The sequence below is a fragment of the Marmota flaviventris genome, chromosome 3, assembly GCF_047511675.1.
Source record: "Marmota flaviventris isolate mMarFla1 chromosome 3, mMarFla1.hap1, whole genome shotgun sequence".
Lineage (NCBI taxonomy): Eukaryota > Metazoa > Chordata > Mammalia > Rodentia > Sciuridae > Marmota > Marmota flaviventris.
In genome coordinates this window covers 108581128-108601589 of record NC_092500.1, presented here as the reverse complement: position 1 = coordinate 108601589, position 20462 = coordinate 108581128, and positions in this window count along the sequence as shown.

Genomic DNA, 20462 nt, shown 5'->3' with positions numbered 1-20462 from the left:
GGAGGGATTGGAGTAAAGTGGGTAGAAGGGTGGAAGGACATTGTCCTGGATAAAAAGTAAAATCATTTCTTTTTTTTTAAAGAGAGAGAGAGAAAGAGAGAGAGAGAATTTTTAATATTTATTTTTTAGTTTTCGGCAGACACAACATCTTTGTTTGTATGTGGTGCTGAGGATTGAACCCAGGCCGCACGCATGCCAGGTGAGCGCGCTACCGCTTGAGCCACATCCCCAGCCCGTAAAAATCATTTCTTAATGTTCTGGTTTTGTTAAATCAATGACTAAATTCCACTTTCACTATCATGATATTCTGAATTAACACAGTACCTCCAAAATTCTGAACTAACACAGTACCTCCAAAATTAAAAAAAAAAACAGTTTGTTTATAATAGTTTATGCATATAAAAATTTTAGCCATTATCTCTTGCCTGTCTATATAAGCTGGTTTCAGCACATATGACCAGAAACCTGAGGAACCAGAAATAATTTATACAAGTGAATAAGGAATGTTGAGATGGAACCAAAGGTATACTGATAGATTTAAGCTTTAGTGGGAGCAGCTGAGATCCTAGAGGCTGGGGTTTTAATATTCACCTAGATTAGAGATATGCCCATAGGGCTGGGGATATGGCTGAGTTGGCAAAGTGCTTGCCTAGCATGCACAAGGCCCAGGGTTCAATCCCCAGCACCACAAAAAAAAAAAAAAAAAAAAAAAGAGAGAGAGAGAGAGACAGACAGACATAGAAGAGAGGTACAATTAGAACTGCAGCAAGACTAATTGCTGAAACTGACACAGCAGAACAAAGGTGGGACACTTTAAGAGTTGCCCAGTTTGTCAAGTGAACAAGAAAACATCATACGTTCTAAGAATTGACAAGGAAGCCTCTCTCTCCTTTATGCTCTGGGTAAGAAAAAAAATCTCCAATTAAGAACTGAAACTCAGAGCTCATGCCATGCCTCGGTATGGAATATCAATTCACATTCTGTGTACGGGCATGAATTCTAAGCTGATAAATTAGAAATGTAAATACTGATCCTGAACCAGCGAATTCTCAGAGGTGCCGGGTAGAAGCAAAACAAAACTGCTCTTCAGGGCTTCTACAATGCAGGAGAAGAGGTTCAAGTTGAAAATAAACAATCATTCAAAAATTACAAGCCTCAAGAGGCAATGAACTATCATGGAAGGAAATTGGCAGATACAACAAACTGGGATTAGTATTCTGAGAACTTGAGGTAGTAGAATAACCTAAAAAGATATGAAGATAAAACAGATTAAAAAAAAAAGATGCTGCAAAAGAATAGGCATGAAGAGTCAGTGGGAATGAATAAAAGTATTGGAAGAGAAAAAATAATGATAAATAATAAAAAACTTAATGGAATTTTTGCTTCTGGAAAGATGGAGAAGGTATTCTTTAAGTACAGCTAAAAACTCTAGGGTGTGTTATAACAACTCTGTAAGGTCTCCACCTTAAAGAAGAAGGCAGTTCTGAGATTCTTGGGACCCAAGGTATGGTAGAGTCATAAATTCCTCCTTTTTTTTTTATCTTCTGTATCCCAGACTTGTGGCTAAAGAAAACACCAACCTGGAAATATCAAGGATCACAGATAAAAAAAACCTCCAGCTAAAGGATAAGGAAAAGGACAGTCTAGTAAGACAAAATACTTACTTTTAAATGATTACAGCCCTATTTCAGTCAAACACCACAGAGTAGAACTATGTCCATACCTCCACACACTTTCAAAGGGTTCTTAGGACCCTAGATTTCTGCCCTCATCATGTTGTAATGAGGTATCCAAATACCCACTAAGGTTGTGTTATAAGAGATTGAGTTGGGACTTTCATCATCACTGATTAATAACAAGCCCCCATTCTCCATGTTGTCTGTGGCCCTTGCATGGGGAACCTGCATTCTTCCCACTCCCAGCAGTAATGATGGCTCCCTTTCCTCTCCCTATTGGGATTGTGTCAGGAATCTTGGGACAGTCAATAACTTTTTAACACTACCTAGTAATAATAAGGTCCCCTACCATGCAGCTGAGGTCACCTGGAAAGCCAGAACTCCCATTCTATCAAGCAGAAACGATGACCCATGAACCATTCCCCTGTTTGTGGAAACTAAGTGGGGAACCTGGGTTTCTACATCTACCTGGAAGTAGTGGGGAAGTGCCACCTACCTCCCTTGCTGGAGCTGTGTCAGAGGAAGAAGAATAAAATCTATCATCTCATTACATAATACCCCAAATCTCAAAGTTTGTACAAAAACCACTTATACCAAGAACCAGTGAAATTTCAAATGGATGAAACTATACTGACAGAGATGAAAAAATTGCTAGTATTAGCTGATGAACATTTAAGCTCTCATAAAAAGTACATAAACAAGAAATTGCAAACACACTTCAAGTAATGAAAAAATAGAAAGTCTGAGTGAAAAAAATAGAAAGTCTGAGTAAAAAAAAAAGAGAAATAGAAAATGTAAGAAAGAAGCAAGTCAAAATTTTAGTGAAAAAATAAGTTACTGAAAAAAATACTCAGTGAATGTGCTCATTAGTGGAATGGAGGAAAGAATCAATTCACCGAAGGATATATAATAGAAATTAGTTCTTCTGAATATCAGAGAAAACAGACTGGAAAACAAGAGAAAACAGACTTTAGTATCTATGGAAGCATAACAAAAGATGTAACATTCATTTTTTCAGAACATTGAGAAGAGAAAGATTGAAAAGTACTCAAGGAAATTATGTTTGAAAACTCCTCAAATTTGCCCAAGACCTATAACTATACAGAAAAAAAAAACGTGCTTGATCTTCAATCAGTACAAAATCAAGGAAATTAATACCAAGACACATCATATTCAAACTTCATAAAAACTACAGACAAAACAATCTTGAAATCAATAGTGAGAAAAAAAAGCTGTTACTTAGGGAAAACATTCAAATATAATGTCTTTTTCATTAGAAATTATAGAAGACCAAATGAAGTGATAAAACATTTTTCAAATGCTTTATGTAAAGAACTATCAACTCAAAATACTGTATTCTACAAAATACTCTTCAGGAATGACAGAAAATAAAATTATTTTCACATAAAGAAAAATTAAGACTTTTTGTTATCAATAGGCTTCACATGAAAAGAATGACGAAAGAGAATTCTCAAAATAGAATGGAAAATAATCAAAGAAGAAGTCCAGGGAGATCAATGTGGAGAAAGAAAAGTGGAATGAGTAAACACATGAGTAAATAAAATATATGTTCCTTCTCCTCTTGAATTTTCTCAATTATGATTGATTATTACATGAAGATTATAATAAAAATTTCTGATCATAAGTGTACAAGGAAAAATATTTAAGAGAATTTTATCATAAATAGAGTTAGAATATAATCAGATGAGACTGGGTACATTAAGGATGGTATGGCAGTAGACAACAGAGGAGTAAGCTTTCTACACTTCACTAGGACAAACAAAGCTATGTCACCAGTATATGTGATAAGTTATGCACATGTGAGGTAATACCTAGAGCAATAATTAAAAAGTATGCAAAGGGATTTGTTCAAACTCTAACGTAAAATATTTAACTGAAAGGAGGGCAAAAAACCAAAAAACTTGTATACCGAAACAAAAATCAGAATGAACAGAAAATAATATTAAAATGTCAGAAGTTATCACTAATTTCTTAATAATTAAATTAAGTATAAATAGTCCAAATATATTAAATAGGACATAAATAAACATAGTGTATTGTAAAACATGGCCTAACTATTTATTAACAGTCCACAAGAAACTTACTTCAAATATAATGGCATAAGCAGGTAGATAAAGTTTTATCATGCAAACATTAATAAAAGTAGGATTAGCTATATTGATATTAGAATACTCTTTAGTATAAAAAAATGATCAGAGAAACATTAATGATAAAAAGTCAATACATCAAGAGTACATAATAATCCTAAATGAATACATAAATATAGAGCAAAATATGTAAAGCAAAAGTTGATTTACAAAAAGGAAGAAATAGAGATATCCATAACTATATTCAAAGACTTAAACATTCCTGTCTTAATTGATAGAACTGCTAGGAAAAAAATGAGCAGATATGCAGATAATTTCTTAATACCATCAACCAACAGGATCTGATTGACATGGTCAAGATTTATTTTTCCCAGTAGACATCCAATTGCTCCAGCACTGTTTATTGAAGAGGCTATCTTTCCTCTATTAAATTGCTCTTTATCTTTGTCAAGAATTCAATTTGGCACATTTTTGGGTGTATTCCTGAGTTCCATGGATCTGTGGGTCTATTCTTTGCCATACCACAGAGTCTTGAATTTGTAGTTGTATAATATGAGTCTTGAAATTGTATAGACTAATTCCTTAGGTTTTCTTTTTATTCAAAATTGTCTGAACTATTTTAGTTTCTTTACCTTCTCATATACGTAAATTTATAGTGACTTTGTCTATGTATATAAGAAGTATTGCTATATTGATAGGGATTTGAATAGCTGTAATCAGTTTCAAGAGATTTGACATTTTAAATGTGTTTAGTCTTTCAATCCATAAATGTAGGATATTTTTTCTGTTTTTTTCCCCCAATTTGATTCTGTCAATGTTTTGTGGTTTTAAAAATACAAGGACTATAAATGTGTTTTTACACTTAACTAGTTTTCTTAGTGACTGTAAACACATTGTATTTTTAGTGTCAGTGTTCACATGTTTATTCCTAGGATGTAGGTAAATGACTAATTTGTGTATCTTCATCTTATCATCTGTAAACTTGCACTTAATTTTAGTTTTGGAACTTTATCATAGTTTATTTAAGGTTTTTACATAGACAAACATGTCTTCTTTATGATAGCTATTTTTACTTCTTCCTTTGTGATCTATATGACTTTATTCTGTTCCTTATTACACTGTTACAACTTCTAACACAAATTTGAATAGAAGTGTTGAGAGTGGACATCCCCCAATTTTCCCCAAACCTAGGAGTAAAGCATTCAGTCTTTTATTATTATGTATAATTTTAGTTTAGTTTTTTTTTCCTAATATCTTTCTATCAAGTTGATGCAGACCCTCTATTTCTAACTTTCTGAGAGCTTTTATTTTTTCCAATTATAAAATAGGGATAATATTTTTTGAATTGAATATATACTTTACCATTACATTATTTCAGCAAATATTTAAAGAATGTCAAATTTAAGACCTCAGGATTTTTTTTTCTGAATATCCTTTTTCTCTTTTCTTTTTTGGCAACTTCTTTTCTTTCTTAAATGAAATATTTTGTCTTTGGGAAGATTTTTGTCTAAGTTTTCTGATATAAGAACTCTTGTTTCCTTTGAGTTTTATTTTTTCTTACTTGCATTAGGTTTTCCATGAGAAGATTCTAGGAGCTCAAAGTCCACAATAGCCCAGAAATGACCTGTGAAGTTCAGGTCAGCCATGGATTTTATAACAAATTAAGTGAGCAGGAAATAAATGTCTATTTCTGTAAGTTATGAATGTATTCTAGTTTGATAAAACTAGTAAAAGCTGACTAATAAGCTAATAATCTGAAGTTGGCTATCTGTTCATTCTACACAGTGACACTGACCAACCTCATCCAAACTCTTGCCACTAAAACCCAGAGGACTCCAAATATATTTCAAATTTCTACCTTTCTCCTCCACTTTAGTAATATTACCATTTTCACAAACCAACTCAAAGATGGTTTCATCTCAGTGAACTTTTCTGAATTTTCCCTGTGCACTTATCTAGCCCAAGTCATAAAAGGCATGTGCTTCAAAATTACTTCCCCATCCCTTCATTTGTAATGCTTACCTCCTGTAATGCAGCTGCTGATCTATGCATCCTTTTCACCACTACACCATGTTCTCCCTAAGAGTAGGGACCTTCATTAAAAATCTCCAAACTGGGATTCAGCTTGGGTCACATAGTAATGTTGCATATTTGCTGAAATAATGTAAAGGCAAAAATACACATAGGATTAACTCATTTTATTGCTTATAAATAAACTAAATTTATTTCTCATAGTTCCAGAAGCTGGGAAGCCCAACTTCAAGGTGCCAGGAAATTCAGTGTCTGGTAAAAGCCCTTATACTGGTTTATGGATAGATATCTTTTTTTTTCTGTGTTCTTATATGACCAAAAATAAATATTATCAGAGTTTTTTGGGGGAAATTCCATTTTCACTCATTGCAATAATTTTTTCACAAGAAGAAACATGTAGCTAAATACAAGAAAAATAACGAATTTTAAGCTGCATCATTAATTTTCTACTCAGATGCAGATACATTTTAATTATTGGAGGTACAGCCCTAACAGTTTAATAGAAATTTGTAAAATTCTATTGATATTCATCTTGTCATTTTAAATCCCTAAGTTTACATTCCACAGAATTGTTATTTTGAAGAAGAAATGGAAAGAAAAAAGGAAAGAAAGAGAAAAGGAACCTTTTTACTAAAACTCTATTCACTAGACTGCTACGGATGTTCTTTTAACTTCATTTTATTCTCTTCAGAACCTTTCATGGTGTATATCTGTGAAGACAGATTGACTTTTAGAGAAATGAAATCATGTGCTCTGGGCCATTCATGTAATAACAAGTAGGGCGAGGCCTGACTTTACATCTCATGATTTCCTATCTAGCACCCTGTTGGTGATTTGGTCTGCCAACTGTCTCAGAGTCCTTTCTCAGGTGTGTGCCAAGGTGTCACCATCTGCACTTATGTACATGAATCAGAAGAGAGACAGAATGTCGTGCTGTATAAACGAACCCGCACCATTCCGGAGAGCAATCATCTGGGCCACTGAGACATCATGGATCCTTCTTCATGGAACAGCTTGTTGATGTGATGCTTCCTCATGTTTCCAGCAGTCAGTCTGGTTTATCTCCCTGACGTGAATGTGGATCCGAGGGCTTAAAGTGGCAGAAGAGCTTCTCAAACAGATGGAGCGAACTAATTTTCAGCCATTAATAACATGCCCATTTCTATTTTCTTTTTGACAGCTACAGGACTACATTAAAAGCTCACTGACTTGCTACATTTAATTTGAAAAAACAAATCCACTCTTGAAATCATGGAAACCAAAACATTATTAAGAGGAGCAGAACTCTATTTCTACTCTTAGAACAAAAAAAGACTGGTTCCAGTTTAAAATACTTGGCAATGGGAACATAGTGTGATCATTACTAGAATAGATATGTTCCTGAATTTTCAAACTTATGGTGGCTTTTGTACATTCTTTTGTTAGAGCGATGACTTTTCTGGCCTGTTCAAATATTTAAAAATAAGATTTATGATGAAATTATTGCTTTTTGTTTCTCACCAATTTCTTTTGGTTATTGGCTTTTCAATAGTGAGTCTTGAAAAGGTGAACAGGGTAGTCGGTTGCTTTGACCAGCAATGCAGTGACAATTTTGGCTCTAACCATTAGGATCCCTGCTCTTTCACAAACAGCTCTTGTCTCTTTCTCTATCATATCATTACTTGTGCGTAACCATTTCCATTTACTGGAAATAAATATTTAAGAAGAACATTAAAAGTTTTTGTTACTGGTGCATAGACTTCATTGACTTAATACTTATTAATTGCCCATGAGGTGCCTGTTGATGTTATTACAAAAAGAACAAGAAAGACCAGCTTTTTGCTTTTGTAGTGCTTATGTGTGTGTGTGTGTGATTGTGTGCGCACGCACGCTGTTGCACACATGATGTGACCAGTACTGTGATAGACATGAAATATGGAAAAGGAGACAGGCCAAGTGGGGCCATCAGGAGGCGATCTGTTTTAGACAGGGCAACCAAAGAAAGCTGAAGTCAAATTTATGCTGAGTCCTAAAATTTGAGGAAAAAGTTCCAAGGAAGGGTGAAAAGCAAAAGTTGGGGTTGTAGAGAGAACAGTAAACACTCTCAGAATTTTCAAGCAAAAGGAAGCAAGGGGTTCTGGGAGACAGAAAACGGGAAGAAGAGTCTGTTGTCCAAACAGACCATGTAGGGAAGCACAGTTATGATTTTTCATTTTATTCTAATTGCAATGGGAAATTATTGAAGAGTTTTAACGAGGGGAGCAATACAATCTGATAAAATGGGGGCGTTGCAGTAAAACAAATGGATATTTCGAATGTACATTTTGATATAGTTTTAAAGTAAAGGATCTACAATGATTACCATGAAGGTGGAGCAACAAATTGGCACATATTTTTTTCCCACTGTCTCTTTGCCCCCTAGAGAGCCTGTGATTTGGCTTAATGATTATGTTATGGCAAGAATCAGGCCTGTGCGGGACCCCTCTGGCCTGGTGGTTTTCCTGCATATGTCAGTTGAATGGGATGCCAGGTGGCAATTGAAATAAACACAGTGTAGTAGGTTCAATTATTTGAGCATTTTCTGTCTTACTAAGGGGAGAAAAATATCAAGTGAATTTGACAAATTGTGGAGTTAGTCACTAGCCAGCAGCTGTGACTGGAGTGGAAACCCAGACAGGGACCAAAAAGGTGATAGTCATTTGAGCAGGAGTCCCTGGAATAACAGCTCATGAACTTCCCCCCACAGCCTATGTTCCTTGGCAATACCGGGTACTCTCAGGCATGCTGGCAGGGACCAGGTGGCCATCTGTCGGAGGGCAACGGGTGTCTGTGGTGTACTGATGTTCAGTTAAAATTGTACATAGATGAAGGAAAATGGCTAAATGCTTCAGCACGCCCCACTTCACCTGAAGAAGGAATGATAACTACGAGAGATGCAGACAGAACATAGGCACCACGCTCATGAGATCCCTGGAAGCAGCAAGTGGAACTTCAGGTTCAGAACATCTGATTTGTAATTGCTATGTGCAGGGTTATGTAGCAAACCATTAGGATACTGTTAATGTGGATTTGAGGTCATTATCTACCTTATCTGGCATGTGTTTTGTTTTGTCAGTTATATAGCACTAGGAGACAGTTACAAAGTAGGTAAGTACCAGGCAATAAGAGTTTAAATAAAAGGGACGAATAGTTCCTTTTAATCTCTGAGTATGGTTCTGAAAATTCTTGTAGCTACTTTCAAACTACAAATTCATAAGTAAGTATTTTAGCCACGATTCTTCCTTATAAGATGAGGAGAAGGTGGGCTTGATTGCCCAACGCCTTTTTTCAGGTCCAGAGCCTGGTCCTTAGAGAAGTTTGCTGAAAGAGTTGTAACCAAAAGCATTAGATGAGCTGCTTATAAGAGAGTTACTTTTACTTCAATAAAGTGTCTTTTAGTATCTATCTATTGCACATTCAAATGTGCTGAGTGAGACTTTACTCCTTTCCTTCGTGGAATATCCACTCTTGGAAAGATAATTACATAATTAAATTTGCCAAAAATTAAGGTGAAAAATGTAGTATTAGAGCGGTAATCTAACACATGGCTGGTACAAGGAGAAGAATCCATATTAAAAACTGAGCATTGTCCTATATGTACTATGGAACTATTGACAGATCTATTTTTTTCTTTTCTATTTCCAACAGTACATATTTATTGTTACATAAATATGCAGATCTTCTTAAAAAACATTTTGAGGTTTAGAAAGACCAACTGGGCATCAGTGTTAAATGTACACATGTTGGAAGACGGTGATGCTGGATGTAGAGACAAAAAAATAGCCCATTAAACTAAGTAAGTCAAAGATAAGTCCAGGCCTAGCTCCTGGGGCTCTGAAAACTCAGCCAATTGCTTGTGTGTTTTCATCTATTTCATATTCACTTTTAAACTCAAACTATGTGTGCCGATATTGAATGGGAAATTATCCTTAGAATCAACCAGCATTCAGTACTAGATACTGAGTACTGGGATACTAGGTACTGGGATAGCTGGGGGTCTGTGTGCCAAAACAAAATAAAATAAAATTGGATTCCAACTTCCAGCTTATACCAAAAAGTTATAAATGGGTCATACATGTAATATAGAAAACAGAAATAAATTTAACCTCTGGGGAAAAAAAGAAAACAGAAATAAAAATTTGGGGAGATGCTATGGAAGAATTACACATTTCCATTTATGTTACTATTTCATATATGTGAAATACATATGTATATAAACTGTAATACATGTAAAAATTTATGTGTAGAAAACGAAATTTCAATCGATAAAGAGACAGATTGATATACTCAGCTAGATCATTCTTTTCCTCTTCCTCCTCCTCATCATTTACATACAAAACCCACAATAAGCAAAATACAAATAACAAGAAAACATTCTTTTAAGATCTGATATTTCTAGTAACAAAATCTAATCAGTAGGAAAAATATAGCAAAAACAAGATAGTACACAAAAATAAGCATAAATAACTCAAACATTAAAAAAATGCTCAATCTCACTCAGAATATAAGAAATAGAAACCCAAATTATACTGAGATACCAATTTCACATACTGTTTTGGCATACACATTTATAATGATTGAGGGTGAATAGGCAATATCAGATGTTTGGGATAGTAATAGAAATTGCTATAATTTCTTAGAGAGTGCAATTTAAACATAGCTATCAAAGTAACAATTGCAAAATAATAAAGTGCCCTTTGAACTGACAATTCTACTGCTAAGGATTTATCTTAAAGGCATCCTTCACATATGTAAATTGTATATACATGCATATAAAATATTATATCTAGTGGGATATATACACATATGCATAATTGAGTTTATATAGGCAAATATTTCTTTTTGAAGTAGCAAAATGTTAAAAAAGAACCTAAATTTCCACCAAATAGGAGTAATTAAATTATAGAATGCCCCATTGTGAAGTACTATACAATAATATAAAGGAACAAGCTGAGATTTTTTTGTGACCTATATAAAAAGAACTCTATATTAACTGTGAAAAAATGAAAATGTGAACAGGTATATTGGTATCCTAAAATTTGTAAAATATGGGATAAAGAAGTAAATGTATATATACCTATAGTGTTCAGAGTTAATTTTTTGTAGATGGATCCAATAGCTCTGGAAGAACACAAATAAAAGTGATAAAATTTATTGACTGTGAAGACTGAAACTGTGCATATGTTAGGCCCATGAGAAAAATTTTTCATGTATATTACCTTTTTTAACTTTAAAATATCTTATTTATTTATTTATTTGTATGTATATGGTGCTGAGGATCGAACCCAGTGACTCACACATGCAAGGCAAGCGCTCTACCAATGAGCCACAACCCCAACCCCTCATATATGTATATTTTATTTTGTGGTCTTTAAAAAAATATTTTATGCCATGTGAATATATAGCCTATGGAAAAATGATAATAAGAAGAAAAACAGAATCAACCATCAGAAGCCAAAGGTAATAGGGAGTGTACACTGTTAGATAGTTTTTGTTTTGTTTCTCCTATTTTTCATTTAATCTCTATCTATCTGTTGCCATTTCTTTTTAAAAATGAGCAAATTTATTTTAAGGTCAGTAGATTTTCCAACACCGCATACTTAGGCAGTGGAACTTTGGTCCAACTTCATATTTCATTAGCTTAGTCCTTTTCCTTTCTAATTCTTAGTTTGTTTCCTGAAAGCTTTCTTTTTCTTTAGTATAATGGGCATTGCTGAGATGTGCGGATACCTGTTTCTATCCTGCACAGAACAGTCTGCTATTCTTTCTCCTTTTTAGTTTTAGGAAATCTAGGGGTAAGGTTGAGTCCAAAGATGCCTTGAAGCACAAGGACAATAAACAGAGCCTGAGAGCACAGGTAGCTTCCCCAAAGTTAGACTTCAGATTGCCCCCAAGCCACAGGCGCAACTGGAAACTCTAGCTCTGGGCGACTTCAATATAGAATAAATCATTCATCCTTGTAGGAGATGTTGCATTATTATGGGCTTCATAGAATGGCAAGTGGCAGTGAAATACTCAGAAGGGTACCAGGAGAGCTGTTTTGTCTATGCACCCTGTGGACATTATGTTTATTAAGTTTTACTTTACTTTCAAGGAGAAAAGCATGCCTGCTAATTATGTTTCTCTTTCTTGTCAGTTCCTAAGAGATCCTCTGACAGATAGGGTGCCAATTATATTGACAGATCCTGTTCCTTGAATTCCACAGTGGCATGGCTTAGCCTTGCCCTTTCCCACCTGCTAAGACTGGATCATTAGAGCAGGTAGACAGACATCTTCAAGAAAGGTACACAACCAACAAGTAGAGCGGCCACATTTTCTTCTAATCATAACTCTCTCTCCAACTGAGGAAGTTCTGAGGATGGGACTCTTGTAAAACAAGAAGACTCTGAAGCAGAAAGTTATAAGAACACAGAATAAGTCCAAGAAAGGTTCTGTGCTGATCTCATTGAAATGAGTTTGGTCATGAGGAAGGGTCCAACTCATGGCTTGGTTTTGTTGTTGTTTGACTTATAAAAGTTAGGGCATCTTTTCTAGAAAGTAGGGTTAATTAAGGTCTGGGTTTAAGTATAAAAACACCCAAAGATCCAATTCAGGTTTTGTTCCTTATAATTAAAGGAATTCATGATATTGACTTTGCTAAACCCTGGTCCAAAAATAAAATAGCCACAAGAGATTATTTTCTTATTTCCATAAGCAAATATTAAATTCAGAGTTAATATCCAGTGTTAATAAGGAGCAAATGGGAAGTTTTTTTTTCATTTTTTAAATTTTAAGTTGTTATATATGACAGCAGAATGCATTACAATTCATATTACACATATAGAGCACAATTTTTCATATCTCTGGTAAAAACAAAGTAAAGTCACACCATTCATGTCTTCATACATATATTTAGGTCAATGATGTTCACCATTCCCCCTCTCTTCCCCTCCCTCCCCTTTTCCACTTTGCCCTATCTAGAATTAATTTAATCATCCCATGCCCCCCCAACCACATTATGAATCAGCATCCTTAAATCAGAGAAAACATTCAGCATTTGGTTTTTTGGCTAACTTTACTTAGCATTATATTCTCCAACTCCATCCATTTACCTGCAAATGCCATGATTTTATTCTTTTAATGCTGTATATATATCACAGTTTCTTTATCCATTCATCCACTGAAGGGCATCTAGGTTGTCTCCACATTTTAGCTATTGTGAATTGTGCTGCTATAAACATTGATGTGGCTGTGTCCTTGTGGTATGCTGTTTTTTAAGTACTTTGGGTATAGACTAAGAAGTGGGGTAGCTGGGTCAAATGGTGGTTCCATTCCCAGTTTTCCAAGGATTCTGCATACTGCTTTCCACAGTGTTTGTACCAATTTGCAGTCCCACCAGCAATGTATGAGTGTGCCTTTTCCCCCACATCCTCCCCAACACTTATTATTGTTTGTATTCTTAATAGCAGCCATTCTGACTGGAATGAGATGAAATCTTAGAGTGGTTTTGATTTTCATTTCTCTAATTGCTAGAGATGATGAACATTTTTTCATATATTTGTTGATTGATTGTATATCCTCTTCTGAGAAGTGTCTGTTCAGTTCCTGGGCCCATTTGTTGATTGGGTTATTTGGGTTTTGTTTTTTTTTGGTGTTAAAATTTTTGAGTTCTTTATATATCCCAGAGATTAATGTTCTATCTGATGTGCGTGTGGTAAAAATTTGTTCCCAAATTGTAGGCTCTCTATTCACCTCCCTCACTGATTGTTTCTTTTGATGAGAAGATGCTTTTTAGTTTGAAGCTTTTTAGTTCTAGGGTTATTATTAGAACTAAATTCTTGCACTATAGGAGTCTTATTGAGTAAGTTGGGGCCTAATCTGAAATGGTGGAGATTTGGGCCTACTTTTTCTTCTAATAGATGCAGTGTCTCTGGTTTAATTCCTAGGTCCTTGATCCACTTTGAGTTGAGTTTTGTGCATGGTGAGAGATAGGGGTTTAATTTCATTTTGTTGCATATGGATTTCCAGTTTTCCCAGCACCAGCAAATGGACAGTTTTATACCTGTGAGTGGATGTTGAATTTGTGCAATCTTTCCAGAGAGCTTTAACAATGTGTCAGGTATGGTTAAAATCTTCAGATATGTTCTATCAACAATTCTGCATGAAGTTGTTTTTCTTAAGGAAATATTTGGACAAATAAGTAAAGATGAATATATAGGAAAGTTCACATTGTTGTTTTATATAATAGTTAAACACTGAGAAATTTAAAAAAACAGGTTTGGGAAAGTAAATATTGAACTATTCATATATAATTATAATGCCATTAGTATTAATATTATAATGTTAACTTACACTTGTCAACATGGGAAGATACTCATGCACTATAGGAGAATGATAGTTACAAACACTACACTTGTAGTGTGAGTCTGGTTTTTGTACATATAATTTATGTAAAAAGTAAGAGTATCCAAAAATATTTTGTCTAGTGATTCTCTTTGTGTTAGGCCTAAAAAAATGCCTTTACTTTTCTGTTCATACTTTATAATTTTTCCATTACAAATATATATTACTTATGAGATGAAAAAAAGAAAAAAATCTGCTTGTATAGCTAGCACTCAAAGAATTCTATCTGAATTTTTAATTAAAAATTAAATAATATATGTGCTAATAAATATAACTATTGTAAGGGACAGATGAAGCAAGGCACTGAATCTAGCAGGAAGTAGTTTTATTTGGCTGAAGCCATGTTCAGAGGGTACAGTTTTCGCTGTATCAATTCACTGTATCAATCAATTTGGCTGTATCAATTAATCCCCTGCACCCCAAGTTCAGGTAGTTTCAGAACTTTATACCCAGCATGTAAGGGGAGGGGCTCAGAAGTTCACAGTCTGCAGAAGTTTGCATAAAATCAGCTTTTTCTTTCGCTGTTTTGGGAAAGTTAACCTTCAAGAATAACACCTGAGAAGGGGAGACCTTCTTCACCCCTTCTTTTCCTCCCCCTGCCAGCTGTTACCATGGAGCCCAATTGGTAACTTCCCTCTTCTTAGAAATGTAGACATCTCTGTGAGGCTGCAGCTCAAGGCCAGAGGACTTGTTAAAGGATCTGTCTTTTTTTTTTTTTTTAATCACATTTTGCATTTGCAAACACACTTTTACAAACTACTATACTGGACAATGTTTGTGAAAAACAAGTAAAGGGGCATCCAGAACCTGGAGTGCCGATTTCTTCCAGTGGCCAAGTAATAGAGCAACAGGAAAATAGGAAGTTTACTTATATTGAACTCTTTTGTAGAAACTCTTTTGCTGATAGTCCTAAAATCAATTATGGTGAAGATTTCTGGAGAAGCCTAGTTAAGATTTTTTGTGAAGGAAGGGGTGCCACTACAAAACTAGTGTATTCGGTACAGAGTTTTTTTGAAGAATGACAATCAGTTTGATTTACCTATAGCATAATTTACAAGTAAGTGATTAGTGAAGAGGTAGATTTGAATCAGAATATGGAGATTTTGAGTCCTAACAAAAAGGTCTAAACTTTGTTTAATGGTCCTTTAGAAGTCATGGAGGCTATACCATTGGAATAAGTTAATGATAGGATTGATTTTTTTTTTGCCATAAAAATCACAATCAGATTGACAATACTTCATAAGATAAACTGAAAAAATGTCTGTTTTATCTATCTATCTATCTATCTATCTATCTATCTAACATCTATCTACCTCCCAATCTACCTATCTACCTACTTACCTATCTGTCAAAGTTTACAGGGGTCTTTCTATGTTGCTCAGGCTGGTCTTGAACTTCTGGGATCAAAAGATCCTCCTACCCCTGCCTCCCAAAGTTAGTACTACAGGTGCAGGCCACCATGCCCCACAGGAAATCTGTTTCTAAATGTCTCGATTGATCCTCAGAAATTTTTTGGTAGCAAATTATTCATTCCCCTCCATGTTTACAGTGCCCACTACTATGTTCTTTCATGAAGTTTGTGTTCATTCAGAATTGCATGCATAAGAGACACAGGCTTAAGTTGTAGAGGAGAGATCAAAGAAGGGAAATAAATGAATTTAAACTTCAATAAGACTCTACGTTTGTCCCATGTAGCTTTCTCATTATTGCAGTAGGATTGGACCCAAATAAATAATTTTTTTTTACTAGTTATTGGTGTTGTATGCTGTTTAAGCACTTATTCTTTAGAATTAGACTGTCTGTCTCTGAATTCCATTCCATCACTTATTAGATGTCCATTCCATCACTTATGTAGACTTGAAAGAAGTTACTTATAATTTCTTGTCTTTATTTACTTACTAAAAAGGAAATACTATAGAGCCTACTCCATAGGGCTGCTGTGAAGAATAAATTAATCAATACCATAAAGTTCTTACAATAGTAGCCTGCTATTATCCTTTATGAAACATGGAAAATATTTTTTATCCTGTATTGTTGTTAACATAGAACAAGACTCTATGTTGTGTCTAGATTTGACTCTGATGTCGTTTGTAAATCTGCAAAGAGAGAGCCAGAAACAGTGTTTTTTTTTTTTTTTTTTTTTTTGGTAGTAGTGGTTTGTTTTGTGTTCTTGGTTGCTTCTGTGACAAGCAAGAGAATATACATGATATGTAGAGAGGAAAGTAAATTAATCCAAGACCATGAAAACTTATTTCACAGTTTAAATGAGAAAATTTAATTTTTATAAAGCATATTTTATATTTTAAGTGCACAAAAAAATTTCCTGTAGCAAGTTAGTTTATAAATTTAAGCCGTTAAATTATTTTATTTACAAGTTTTATTTCTCACTCTCAGGAAATACAGAGAAAGAATCTCAAAAAAAGGGTTTGTATAATTTAATCATGTAAGACTTTCCCCACTTTGTTCTTTGTATGATGCTGATGTGGAAACTGAAATATAAATAGTCAATAAACATTTGCTTTTCTTTCTCCTTTAATAACTTAAAATTCCATAGATCTGCTATTAATTTAATTACATTTTTTTTATCTGAAGCCAGTCAAAACCACTAACGTCCATGATCCCTTATTTATAAACTGTAGACCCTGAACTGCATGATCTTTCAGGACATGTGCGGGTTTGAAGTATCATGTCTAGAGACACGTGACTGGGAGTGAACACTCCTGAGTGAAAAGTGGATGTTGGGAAGTAGTATACATAACGTCAAAATGGTGAGTGACTTTTTTGATCTTTATGTCACCATGTAAGTCTATGATTCTAAATGGTTTTAAGATACATTTATCCAACTAATGTCTAATGAGTACCTACTAATGCCACATAATTCAAAGCACAAGATTCAGGTTCAGGAAGACAAAATGCCTGGTTTCATGAAACTTACATTCTGTCTCAGGATTTAGTGGATATATGAGAAAAATAATCTAGGATTTTAGGCAGTGTTAAGTTCTGAGGAGAGAATGATATGACATACTGTGGCAATGAGCAACTGGAGATTCTGTCGAATCAAATTATCAGGAAAATTCTTCCTATGAAGCCAACAGTTGAACTGTACCTGATCCCAGGGACCCCACTCCAGGACCGATGTCAAAGAACCCCAGATGTTCTACAGTGATTTTGGATTTCTTTTGTTTAGATATTTTAAACAATCTCTGTTTCTTAGAACAGTTTCAAATTTACAGAAAAACCACGAACACAGTACAGAGTTCCCATATACCACACCAATTATATTGTACATTTGTCATAATGAATGGACTGATCTTAATATATTATTATTGATTAAAGCTCATACTTTATTCCTTCCTTTTTACCTTCCATCCCTTTTCTGTTCTAGAATCTGATCCAGGATACCACATTGCATTCTGTTGTCAAGTCTTCTTAGGGACATCTTGGCGGTGACAGTTTTCAGAATATCCTTGTTCTTAAAACCTTGACAAGTTTTATAAAGTATTGGTCTGGTATTTTGTTGACTGACCCTTGATTAGGATTATATGATTTTTTTTTCTTTCATGATTAGGCTTTGAGGGTGAAGATCACAGAGATAAAGTGGCATTTGCATGACATCATATCCAAGTACACACAACCAGAGTATGGTGCTTATGGACAGTTCCTTTTGCCTTATTCTTATTAGTAGTGGTGTTGTTATTGTTTTAAGTAGCTAGAGTTTCTAGGGCTTTTGAGTTTATATTTTGGTCAGGGGATATTTTTCCTAAAGTCTCACATATGGAGTTCTATTCTTGGCTTTCTTTTGCTCAGATAGCTGGGAAATTAAGGAGGGTTCTTTGTCATCCAATCTGTTTAATAAGCATGTAGGTATAAAAAAGAAAAATAGTATTTTGTTGATATAAAACAGCGTGATAAAGTATATAAATAAATATGAAACAGATTAGAGTGAAAACAGAGTTTAAAGCCAAGAACCTAAAAAGTTTGCTTGATAAGAAAAGTAGAGGTAGAAAAATCAGCTATTGGTAATAGTTGAAAGATCTTAGGGGAAAGGGAATAGGCAGTCTCCTTTCCTGGCCTGAGCATATAAAGATATTTTTCAATGTTTTCTTATAAAAGTTTTGTATTTTAGATTTATTTTATGTGTAGTTATTAATAGTATGATAAAATAATTCATTTTTTAAATGTGAACAACCAAACGTCTCAGCACCTTTTGTTGAGTGGCCTGTCCTTTCGCCATGATCTAAATGGACACCTCTTTGTGTGCTGACCTTCACTGTGAGTTAGGTGTGGCTCTACATGCTCCAGTTGTCTCTGCTTTCCTCATTTCTATATCTCTGCACTGATTCCACACCATTATCTTAATTAGTATAATAATTTGATATTTTTATAAAGCTTTGATATTTTGATGTTTCTCAAAGTTGCAAGAATTATGTTATGACTATTTTTGAATTGAGATTCTTAGCTTATTGTGAGTCAGACTTCATGAAGAATTCTATTTGGTATTTACTCTGAATTGCATTGAATTCATAGATCAATCTAAATACTATTGAGTTACTATGCCTATGAACTAAGTTTCATTTCAATTTATATTTCTTCTGGAATATTCATTCACTGTTGAGATGGTATATGGTAAGGACATGAATGTGTGTGGCTGAGGTAGAGTAGGAGAATAGTATCATTGAAAGGAATAAAACCAAGGAATTAATTCATTGCACTGGCATTATGCTATAAAGACTATCTGTGTTCTGTCTTAAAATTATTAACAATCATGACTGGAGCAGGGTTGATAATGTGTTGGAAAGGTTGGAAAAGGTAAAAGAGAGCCAGCTGTTAAAGTTCCTCCTCCTCCTTTTCCTCCTCCTCCTCCTCCCCCCTCCTCCCCTCCTCCTCCTCCTCCTCCTCCTCCTCCTCCTCCTCCCCCCTCCTCCCCTCCTCCTCCTCCTCCTCCTCCTCCTCCTCCTCCTCCTCCTCCCCCCTCCTCCCTCCTCCTCCTCCTCCTCCTCCTCCTCCTCCTCCTCCTCCTCCTCCTCCTCCTCCTCCTCCTCCTCCTCCTCCTCCTCCTCTTCTTCTTCTTCTTCTTCTTCTTCTTCTTCTTCTTCTTCGGTGTTTTTTTTTGTATCTAGAGTCTAGGCAAAGACAAACAATCTTATTTATAATTTCTTTGCTGCTGATTATTATTACTATTATTGTCAATAACCAATAACAATAACTTTTTTACTGAGAACATAGACTGTCAGTCATGGCTGTGTAGCAAGGGGAGTTTTGGTTCTCAGTCTTCCTTGCCTACTCTCTAGAACTTTTCCTGGACACTGTTATTCACACTAACCTCAGCCCTTTGTTCTGAGTCTGCTGTTGCTATTGCCCCCAACCCCTGCAGAATCATCAGGGTCTTGTGAATAGTTTCATTCAGTATCTTCTTTATTTGGACTGCTTTTTTTTTCCTTTTCTGTCTTTATTCCTTAAGTACGTATTTTAAAAGATGTCCATCACATATTTTTCAGGCTTTTAAGTTGTTTTATATTAGTTGCCATAGTGCTGAAAATGAAAGTTCTTTGTATTTCTTCTTCTTGATTAAAATGAACAAACATGAATGAAATCTTGTTATTTGCAGAAAAATAGGTGGGACTGGAGGACATTCTGTTCAGTGAAATAAGTGAGATGCATAAAGACAAATGCCACATGGTCTCTCTCACAAGTGGAAGCTAAAAAATCCCACCTGAATGTAAAACAGTGATTAATAGAGAAGAAGGGAGGCAAAGAGGGGTTGGAAAAGGTACCAAATCACAGTTAGACATCAGGAATAAGTTCTGGTGATCCCATAGCACAGAGACATGACTATAGTTCACAAAACCTATTGAATATTTTATAAAAATTCTGAAAAGAGGAACTTGGAGACTCCAAACATAGAGAAATGATAAGAAGGAAACACTAACACACTATATGTATGTGTTGACATATCACACTGAACCCCACTAATATGTACAATTAAAAAATGTTAATGAAAAGTTTTTAAATGAGCAAAGAAGTTTATATGAAGATAAAAACTTTCCATATAATCTTATAAAACAATTTTAAACTGTAGCAACACATATAATCACTGCAGCATTTTTAACTTCTATAAAAATAGTCCATTTTCATAACACTTTGCACATCAACATATGTTGTTCAAATATTTCATATGATTCAGCCATTTCATTTTCACTTTGTGAAACATATTGCGAATAGTCTAATCATATGTAGTCATTTCACA